Genomic DNA, 8948 nt, shown 5'->3' on the forward strand with positions numbered 1-8948 from the left:
TGCTGTTGGTTCTCTTTTTATTTCTGTGGTTTCTGTTGTTACATTCCCTTTTTCATCTCTGATTTTATTTTTTTGGGTCTTTTATTTTTTTTGGTTACTTGGGCTAATGGTATGGCAATTTTGTTTATTTTTTTAAAAAACAACTTACTTTTGCTTATGTTTTGTAATGGTTTTTTTGGATTCAGTTCTGTTAATTTCTTCTCTAATTTTAATGATTTCTCTTCTAGTTTTGGGTTTGGTTTGCTGTTTTTCTCTCGAGATCCTTGAGATGCATTGAAAGCTCATTTGTTTGGTGCCTTTCAAATTTCTTGATGTAGGCACCTATTGCTATAAACTTTCCTCTTAACACTGCATTTGGTGTATCCCATACGTTTTGATATGTTGTATTGTTATCTTCATTTGCTTCCAGAAATTTTTTGATTTTTCTTTTGGTTTCTTCTATGACCCAGTGTTCATTCAGGAGCATGTTATTCAGTCTCCATGTGTTTGCATATACTCTAGAGATTCCTGAGTTTCTGATTTCTTTTTTTTCTTTTTTTTAACTTTTATTTAATGAATATAAATTTCCAAGTACAGCTTATGGATTACAATGCCCCCCCCCAATGACTTCCCTCCCACCCGCAACCCTCCCCTTTCCCGCTCTCTCTCCCCTTCCATTCATATCAAGATTCATTTTCAATTCTCTTTATATACAGAAGATCAGTTTAGCATATATTAAGTAAAGATTTCAACAGTTTACACCCACACAGAAACACACTCTTAGTCCTTTCATTATGATCAATTGTGAACTGAAATTGATCACTTGGACTGGTGAGATGGCATTGGTCCATGCCACCTTGATGGGATCAATTAGAATCCCCTGGTATGTTTCTAACTCTACCATTTGGGGCAAGTCAGCTTGAGCATGTCCCAAATTGTACATCTCTTCCCTCTCTTATTCCCACTCTTACATTTAACAGGGATCACTTTTCAGTTAAATTTCAACACTTAAGAATAACTGTGTATTAATTACAGAATTAAACCAATAGTATTAAGTAGAACAGACAAAGAAAAAATACTAAGAGGGATAACGTATTAAGTTGTTCATCGACAGTCAGGGCTATGCTGATCAAGTCACCGTTTCTCATAGTGTCCATTTCACTTCAACAGGTTTCCTTTTTGGTGTTCAGTCAGTTGTCACCGATCAGGGCGAACATATGATATTTGTCCCTTTGGGACTGGCTTATTTCACTCAGCATGATGTGTTCCAGATTCCTCCATTTTGTTGCAAATGACCGGATTTCATTCGTTTTTTTTTTACTGCTGTATACTATTCTAAAGAGTACATATCCCATAATTTATTTATCCAGTCTACTGTTGATGGGCATTTGGGTTGGTTCCAGGTCTTAGCTATTGTGAATTGAGCTGCAATAAACATTAATGTGCAGACCACTTGTTTGTTTGCCAGTTTAATTTCCTTTGGGTAAATTCCAAGGAGTGGAATGGCTGGGTTGTATGGTTAGGTTATATTCAGGTTTCTGAGGAATCTCCAGACTGACTTCCATAGTGGCTTGACCAGTTTGCATTCCCACCAACAGTGGGTTAGTGTCCCTTTTTCCCCACATCCTCGCCAGCATCTGTTGTTGGTAGATTTCTGAATGTGAGCCATTCTAACCGGGGTGAGGTGAAACCTCATTGTGGTTTTGATTTGCATTTCCCTGATTGCTGGCGACCTTGAACATATTTTCATGTGCCTGTTGGCCATTTGGATTTCCTCTTTTGAAAAATGTCTATTGAGGTCCTTGGCCCATCTCTTAAGTGAGTTGTTTGTTTTGTTTTTGTGGAGTTTCTTGATCTCTTTGTAGATTCTGGTTATTAACCCTTTATCTGTTGCATAGTTTGCAAATATTTTTTCCCATTCTTTCGGTTGTGTCTTCACTATCCTGTTTCTTTTGCAGTACAGAAACTTCTCAATTTGATGCAATCCCAATAGTTGATTTTGGCTTTGACTGCCTGTGCCTCCCGGGTATTTTCCAAGAAGCCTTTGCCTGTGCCAATTACTTGCAGGGTTTCTCCAATGTTCTCTAATAATTTGATGGTGTCAGGTCGTAGATTTAGGTCTTTAATCCATGTTGAGAGGATTTTTGTGTAAGGTGAAAGGTAGGGGTCTTGCTTCATGCTTCTGCACGTGGAAATCCAGTTTTCCCAGCACCATTTATTGAATAGACTGTCCTTGCTCCAGGAAATGGTTTTAGATCCTTGATCAAATATAAGTTGGCTGTAGATGTTTGGGTTGATTTCTGGTGTTTCAATTCTGTTCCATTGGTCTATCCATCTGTTTCTGTACCAGTACCACGCTGTTTTGAATGCAACTGCCCTGTAGTATGTCCTGAAATATAGTATTGTGATGCCTCCGGCTTTGTTTTTGTTGTACAAGATTGCTTTAGCTATTTGAGGTCTCTTGTGCCTCCATATGAATTTCAGCACCATTTTTCCAGATCTGTGAAGAATGTCTTCGGTATCTTGATTGGTATTGCATTGAATCTATAAATTGCTTTTGGGAGAATGGACATTTTGATGATGTTGATTCTTCCAATCCATGAACATGGAAGATTTTTCCATTTTTTGGTATCCTCTTCTATTTCTTTCTTTAAGATTTTGTAATTCTCATCGTAGAGATCTTTAACATCCTTGGTTAAGTTTATTACAAGGTATTTGATTGTTTTTGTAGCTATTGTGAATGGGATTGATCTTAGCAGTTCTTTCTCAGCTGTGACATTCCTTGTGTATATAAAGGCTGTTGATTTTTGTGCATTGATTTTATATCCTGCTACTTTGACAAACTCCTCTATGAGTTCCAATAGTCTCTTAGTAGAGTTCTTTGGGTCCCCTAAGTAAAGAATCATATCATCTGCAAAGAGGGATAGTTTGACTTTTTCCTTCTCAATTTGTATCCTTTAATTTCTTTTTCTTGCCTGATGGCTCTGGCTAAAACTTCCAGAACTATGTTAAATAGCAGTGGTGATAGTGGGCATCCCTGTCTGGTACCAGATCTCAGTGGAAATGATTCAAACTTTTTCCCATTCAATAGGATGTTGGTTGTGGGTTTTTCATAGATTGCTTTGATTGTATTGAGGAATGTTCCTTCCAAACCCAGTTTGTTTAGAGTTTCATCATGAAAGGGTGTTGAATTTTATCGAATGCCTTCTCTGCATATATTGAGATAATCATATGGTTTTTCTTCTGTAGTCTGTTAATGTGGTGTATCACATTGATTGATTTGCGAATGTTGAACCATTCTTGCATACCAGAGATAAATCCCACTTGGTCTGGGTGGTTGATCTTTCTGATGTGTTGTTGTATTCTATTGGCCAGAATTTTATTGAGGATTTTTGCGTCTATGTTCATCAGGGGTTTTGGTCTGTAATTTTCTTTCAGTGCTGCATCTTTCTCTGGCTTAGGTATTAAGGTGATGCTGGCTTCATAGAAAGAATTTGGGAGGATTCCCTCCTTTTCGATTGTTCTGAATAGTTTGAGAAGAATTGGAGTTAGTTCTTCTTTAAATGTCTGGTAGAATTCAGCAGTGAATCCATCTGGTCCTGGGCTTTTCTTTGTTTGAAGGGCCTTTATTACTGTTTCAATTTCTGTCTCAGTTATGGGTCTATTTAGGTTTTCTATGTCCTCATGATTCAATTTAGGTAGATTGCATGTGTCCAGGAATCTATCCATTTCTGAATAGATTTTCCTGTTTGCTGGCATACAACCCTTTGTAGTAGTTTCTGATGATTCTTTTTATTTCTGTGGTGTCTGTTGTTACATTTCCTTTTTCATCTCTGATTTTATTGATTTGGGTCTTTTCTTTTTTTAGTTAGTTGGGCCAATGGGGTGTCAATTTTGTTTATTTTTTCAAAAAACCGGCTCTTCATTTGGCTGATTTTTTGCAATTTTTTTTTATTCAATCCTGTTAATTTCTTCTCTGATTTTAATTATTTTTCTTTCCTACTAGATTCAGGTCTGGTTTGCTGCAGTTTTTCTAGGTGCTTGTGATGCACTGAAAGCTCATTTATTTGGTACCTTTCCAATTTCTTGATATAGGCACCTATTGCTATAAACTTGCCTCTCAATACTGCTTTTGCCGTATCCCATAAGTTTTGATATGTTGTGTTGTTATCCTCATTTACTTCCAGAAAGTTTTTGATTTCTCTTTTGATTTCTTCTATGACCCAGTGTTCATTCAGGAGCATGTTGTTCAGTCTCCATGTGTTTGCATATTTTCTAGGGTTTCCTGAGTTGTTAATTTCCAGCTTCATTCCGCTGTGGTCTGAGAAGCTGCATGGTATGATTCTAATTATTTTAAATTTGCTGAGACTTGCTTTATGGCCTAGTATGTGATCAATCCTAGAGAAGGTTCCATGCACTGCTGAGAAGAATGTAAATTCTTTAGATGTAGGATTGAAAGTTCTGTAGATATCTGTTAGATCCATTTGGGCAATAGTGTCAATTAAATCTGCTGTTTGCTTGCTGATCTTCTGTCTGGATGATCTGTCTATTACTGAGAGTGGAGTATTGAAGTCCCCCAGTACTATTGTAGTGGAGTCTAAGTCTCCCTTTAAGTCCCTTAACATATCTTTTAAATAGACCGGTGCCCTGTAATTAGGTGCATATACATTTATAATAGTTAGATCTTCCTGTTGTATTGAACCCTTAATCATTATATAGTGCCCCTCTTTGTCTTTCTTAACAGTTTTTGTATTAACGTTTATTTTGTCTGATATTAATATGGCTACACCTGCTTTTTTTGGTTTCTGTTTGCATGGAATATCTTTTTCCAACCTTTCACTTTCAGTCTGCATGCATCTTTGTTGGAAGGATGTGTTTCTTGTAGGCAGCAAATAGTTGGGTTTTGTTCCTTAATCCATTCAGCCAGTATGTACCTTTTAACTGGAGAGTTAAGTCCGTTAATGTTTAATGTGACTATTGATACAAAGTGACTTTGCCCTGCCATTTTCCCTGAGATATTTTCTAGTATATGCTTTGAGCTTCCTATGCTCTTTTACTGGTAGGTTTTCTTCCTTTACCTTCTTTCATATTGATTGCTGTGTTTCTGTGTTTCTGAGTGTAGCACATCTTTAAGCATCTTTTGCAGGGTTGGACGAGTTTTGATCAATTCTTTCAATTTATGTTTGCTGTGAAAGGTATTTATTTCACCTACATTCACAAATGAGAGCTTAGCAGGATATAATATTCTGGGCTGGCAATTTTTCTCTCTTAGCACCTGGGCTATGTCTCGCCGTTCCCTCCTAGCCTGTAGTGTTTCTGATGAGAAGTCTGTTGTGAGTCTAATTGGAGATCCTCTGAGAGTAATTTGAGGTTTCTCTCTTGCACATTTTAGGATATTTTCCTTATGTTTCACTGTGGTGAGTTTAATTACAATGTGTTGTGGTGAGGATCTCTTTTGGTCATGTTTATTGGGGGTTCTATGAGCTTCCTGTACTAGGATGTCTCTGTCCTTCTCCAAACCCAGAAAGTTCTCTGCTAGTATCTCACTAAAGAGGCCTTCTAATGCTTTCTCTCTCTCCATGCCTTCAGGAACTCCTAGAACTCGAATGTTGGTTTTTTTTATAGTATCCTGTAGATTGCCAACAATATTTTTAGATTTCTAATTTCCTCTTCTTTTCTTTGGTTTGACTGTATGTTTTCCTGTGCTCTGTCTTCTAAGTCCGATATTCTCTCTTCTGTTTCACTGACTCTGTTTTTTAGACTCTCTAATGTGTTTGTCATTTGACCTATTGAGTTCTTCATTTCATTTTGATTTCTCTTCCCTATCACACTTTCCTGTTCTACTAGTTTCTGCATTTCATTTTGATTCTTCCTTAAAATTTCATTTTCACGAGAGAGATTTTCTATCCTGTCCAGTGAGGATTTCTGTAGTTCAAGAATTTGCTTTTGAAAACTTCTAAATGTTCTTGTCATAATTTTTTTGAAATCTGTTTTTTGCATTTCTTCTATCTCATCATCTTCATAATCTTGGCTTGGGGTGTTTTGTTTATTTGGAGGCGTCATAGTGTCTTCATTGATCTTGTTCCCTGGATTTTTGTGTTTGTTGCTTGGCATAGTTAATTCTTCTTCCCTCACTGTGAGTTTTTTTTTTTTTTTACTATGTCTGTGTTAAGTGGACTGCCTGCTGTTGGAGGAGCCTTGGAGGCTTGAGATTGGTGTGGCCAGAGAGCTCTGGCCTGGGGGTCTCCCAGCGGATTGCCTAGGTTACTGAATTGTAGCGTCTCTGGAGAGTACTCACGTGACCTCTCACCTGCTGTCTCTTTTTTCCCCCTGGCCTCAGTTCATTAGCTCTACCCTTTTGTTATGTATATCCAGAATAGCGCCTGCTCTTTGTCTTTTGCTTGCCTTTGCAAGGTCGTCTGAGAGAGAAACTCGCAAGTACCAGTACCCCTCCACCATTTTTTTTCTTCCTTCTCTCCTGTAGTCAGTCTGGTGAACTTTCCTGCCTCAAGCCTGCTTCCCTCTAGACTCTGTCCGCTGTTTCCCCTACAATGTCTTGGGTTACTGAGCTCACCTCCCCTTCCAGTGCCAATGTGTGGACTCCGAACCGTGGGTGTCCCTGCTCTCCCCGCTGGTCGTCTGTGTCACATCCACTAGATCCAGAAGGGTTTCCTCTGCATTTTTTTTCTGTCGAGCCTTTCCCTGTGATTACTGTAGTTCCTCTTTTATCAACCTATCTTTTCTGGGACTATCAGTGCGTGTCCTCACTATTCCGCCATCTTGGCTCCCTGAGTTTCTGATTTCAAGCTTTATTCCATGTGGTCAAAGAAGATGCATGGTATGATTTTGATTTTTTTGAATTTACTGAGATTTGCTTTATGGCCTAATATGTGGTCAATCCTAGAGAAAGTTCTCTGCACTGCTGAGAAGAATGTGTATTCTATAACTGTAGGATGAAACGGTTTATAGTTATTTGTTAGGTCCTTTTGGTCTATAGTGTTGATTAAATCTGCTATTTCCTTGTTGATTTTCTGTCTTGTTGATCTGTCTATTGCTGAAAGTGGATTATTTAAGATCCCCTATACTATTGTATTAGAGTCTAAGTCTCCCTTTAAATCCCTTAACCTTTCTTTTAAGTAGACAGGTGCCCTGTAATTAGGTGCATATAAGTTTATAATAGTTACATCTTCCTGTTGAATTGATACTTTAATCAGTATATTCTTTTTCTCTTTTAACAGTTTTTGTGTTAAAGTATATTTTTCCTGACATTAAGATAGCCACACCAGCTCTATTTTGGTTTCTGTTGGCATGGAATACCTTTTTCTAACTTTTCACTTTCAATCTGCATGCAACTTTATTGGTAACATGTGTTTCTTATAAGCAGCAAATAGATTGATTTTGTTTTTTAATCCCTGCAGCCAGTCTGTGCCTTTTAACTGGCAAGTTGAGGTCATTTACCTTCAAGGTGACTATTGATAAGCAGTGACTTTGCCCTGCCATTTTCCCAAAGATATTCCTCATTTATACTTTGAACTTCCTTTGATCTTTTATTGAGAAATTTTCTTCCTTTACCTTTTTTTGTATTGATGACCATGTTTTTGTGTTTCTGTGTGTTCTTAAGCATCTTTTGCAGTGCTGGATGGCTGGTCTTTCAATTTCTGTTTGTTATGAAAGATCTTTATTTCACCTTCATTCACAAATGAGTGTTTTGCAGGGTATAGTATTCTGGCATGGCAGTCTTTTCTCTTAGGACTTGGGCTGTATCTTGCCATTCTCTCTTAGCCTGCAGGGTTTCTGATGAGAATTCTGCCATGAATCTAATTGGAGATCCTCTGAGAGTAATCTGGTGTTTCTCTCTTGCACATTTTAGAATCTTTTCTTTATGTTTCACTGTGGTGGGTTTTATTACAGTGTGTCATGGTGAGGATCTTTTCTGGTCATGTTTACTGGGAGTTCTGTGTGCTTCCTGTAATTGGACATATTTTTCTTTCTCTAAACCTGGAAAGTGTTCTGCTAGTATTTCACTAAAAATGCCTTCTAATCCTTTCTCTCTTTCCACACCTTCAGGAAATCCTCAGACCCATATGTTGGGTCATTTGATAATATCCCTTGATCCTAATCATTGTTTTTAATGTTTCTATTTTTTTGGCCTAACTGAAAAATTTGTAAAGATTTTTCTTCTAGATTGGATATTCTTTGTTCTGCTTCACTAAGTCTTTTGTTAAGGACTTACACTCTATTTTTTTATTTGATATGTTGAATTCTTCATTTGTAATATTTCATTGTGATTTCTCTTCAAAATCTCAATTTCATGGAACAATTCTTCATTCATGTCATATATGGATTTGTTCAATTTGTGAATTTTTTCTCATTGTTCCTATGATCAGTCTTTTTAATTCTATTTCAGACATATCATGAATCTCTTCATATTTATGTACTAATATTGAATTGTTGTTTTGTCCCTTTGTTAAGGGTAATGTTGTCTTCCTTATTTTTTTTTGTATTTCTGTGTTTATTTTTAGACATCTGTGGAAAGACTTGTTGGCTTTTTCCTCTGATGGCTTTTATCTTTGAACTATACCTCTGTGGCTTATTGGGGTTTCTGCTCTTTCATTGAATACTCAGAGGTATGTGCTGGGTGTGGTCAGGGAGCTCTGGTCAGTGCTCCAGGGTGGGGTATATTTCCAGGGTGACATTGAAGTTGGGTGTGGTAGATCTCTTCTTGTTTAGCAGAAAGGTGACTATGATCACCTCTGTTCATGTAATTACACTCTCCCCTCTTCTCTTCCAAGGTGATCAATGTCTGAGTGCTATCCCATGCTGCCATAGGAACTGAAGGATCTGTACAGCCCTCAGCATGAGCATGGATCACCTTGCAGTGACCCATCCCAGGCAATCAGGGAGCTCTGAGCTTGCGGAGCCACTCATACTGATTGCACAGAGACCCAGCTACACCCTCTCATGTAGTC

At 37.7% G+C, this 8948-nt stretch overlaps 1 long non-coding RNA gene across 1 annotated transcript in view; it reads left to right on the forward strand.

Moving 5' to 3' along the window:
* Positions 1–8611, forward strand: part of LOC149126694 (uncharacterized) — a 45105-nt gene extending 36494 nt beyond the window's left edge. Inside the window, exon 4 of the long non-coding RNA XR_016233460.1 lies at positions 8502–8611. This is a non-coding gene — a long non-coding RNA (uncharacterized LOC149126694). The remainder of the gene's footprint in view (positions 1–8501) is intronic.
* The last annotated feature ends 337 nt before the right edge of the window (positions 8612–8948 follow it).

Source organism: Oryctolagus cuniculus, chromosome 5 (assembly GCF_051225735.1).
Source record: "Oryctolagus cuniculus isolate XC-2025 breed Fujian yellow rabbit chromosome 5, ASM5122573v1, whole genome shotgun sequence".
NCBI classification, from domain to species: domain Eukaryota; kingdom Metazoa; phylum Chordata; class Mammalia; order Lagomorpha; family Leporidae; genus Oryctolagus; species Oryctolagus cuniculus.